Source organism: Engystomops pustulosus, chromosome 10 (assembly GCF_040894005.1).
Source record: "Engystomops pustulosus chromosome 10, aEngPut4.maternal, whole genome shotgun sequence".
Taxonomy (NCBI): domain Eukaryota; kingdom Metazoa; phylum Chordata; class Amphibia; order Anura; family Leptodactylidae; genus Engystomops; species Engystomops pustulosus.
This window is the reverse complement of record NC_092420.1, coordinates 55,993,735-55,995,636: the sequence shown is the minus strand read 5'-3', so window position 1 is coordinate 55,995,636 and position 1,902 is coordinate 55,993,735.

Genomic DNA, 1,902 nt, shown 5'->3' with positions numbered 1-1,902 from the left:
TGCATAGACTTGTCTGCTCCAGCCGCTCTTACTGACACAAGGCAATTCCGTTGTGCAGGGAATTATTTTTTATTTATTTCCATTTTTCATCTCCATTAATTATACAAGAATAAAGGTCTAAATAACAACAGTCATGAAGATATAAATGTCTGCTGCTCGGAAACAGAATTTACTGCAAATTGAAAAATTACAGTGACAATAACTTGCATGAACGTCCACAGCTTCAAAAATATGATGGTTGTAGCCAATTCTTTGGTTTGGTTTTGCATGGCTTGGAGCTTAAGGGCTAAAGTCTGGGACTCCATAGAGTAGGGGGACCCCGTGTTTGACTCTGGTGTGCGGGGTTCGTGACACCTATTTAATGTGGGCACGTGCTGTGACTACCGATCTACAGGGTGGCATGTGCTGTGGCTACCGATCTACAGGGGGGCATGTGCTGTGGCTACCAATCTTTTCAGGGGCATGTGCTGTGGCTACCAATTTACAGGGGGGCATGTGCTGTGGCTACCGATCTACAGGGGGGCATGTGCTGTGGCTACCGATCTACAGGGGGGCATGTGCTGTGGCTACCGATCTACAGGGGGGCATGTGCTGTGGCTACCGATCTACAGGGTGGCATGTGCTGTGGCTACAGATCTACAGGGGGGCATGTGCTGTGGCTACCAATCTTTTCAGGGGCATGTGCTGTGGCTACCAATTTACAGGGGGGCATGAGTTGTGGCTACTGATCTACAGGGGGGCATGTGCTGTGGCTACCGATCTACAGGGGGGCATGTGTTGTGGCTACCGATCTACAGGGGGGCATGTGCTGTGGCTACCGATCTACAGGGGGACATGTGCTGTGGCTACCGATCTACAGGGGGGCATGTGCTGTGGCTACCAATCTTTTCAGGGGCATGTGCTGTGGCTACCAATCTACAGGGGGGCATGTGTTGTGGCTACCGATCTACAGGGGGGCATGTGTTGTGGCTACTGATCTACAGGGGGGCATGTGTTGTGGCTACTGATCTACAGGGGGGCATGTGTTGTGGCTACTGATCTACAGGGGGGAATGTGTTGTGGCTACTGATCTACAGGGGGGAATGTGTTGTGGCTACTGATCTACAGGGGGGCATGTGTTGTGGCTACCGATCTACAGGGCGGCATGTACTGTGGCTACCAATCTTTAAAGGGGCATGTGCTGTGGCTACCAATCTACAGGGGGGCATGTGTTGTGGCTACCGATCTACATGGGGGCATGTGTTGTGGCTACCGATCTACAGGGGGGCATGTGCTGTGGCTACCGATCTACAGGGGGGCATGTGCTGTGGCTACCGATCTACAGGGGGGCATGTGCTGTGGCTATCGATCTACAGGGGGGCATGTGCTGTGGCTACCAATCTTTTCAGGGGCATGTGCTGTGGCTACCAATCTACAGGGGGGCATGTGTTGTGGCTACTGATCTACAGGGGGGCATGTGCTGTGACTACCGATCTACAGGGGGGGCATGTGTTGTGGCTACCGATCTACAGGGGGGCATGTGCTGTGGCTACTGATCTACAGGGGGGAATGTGTTGTGGCTACTGATCTACAGGGGGGCATGTGTTGTGGCTACTGATCTACAGGGGGCATGTGTTGTGGCTACTGATCTACAGGGGGGAATGTGTTGTGGCTACTGATCTACAGGAGGGCATGTGTTGTGGCTACCGATCTACAGGGCGGCATGTACTGTGGCTACCAATCTTTTCAGGGGCATGTGCTGTGGCTACCAATCTACAGGGGGGCATGTGTTGTGGCTACCGATCTACATGGGGGCATGTGTTGTGGCTACCGATCTACAGGGGGGCATGTGTTGTGGCTACCGATCTACAGGGGGGCATGTGCTGTGGCTACCGATCTACAGGGGGGCATGTGCTGTGGCTA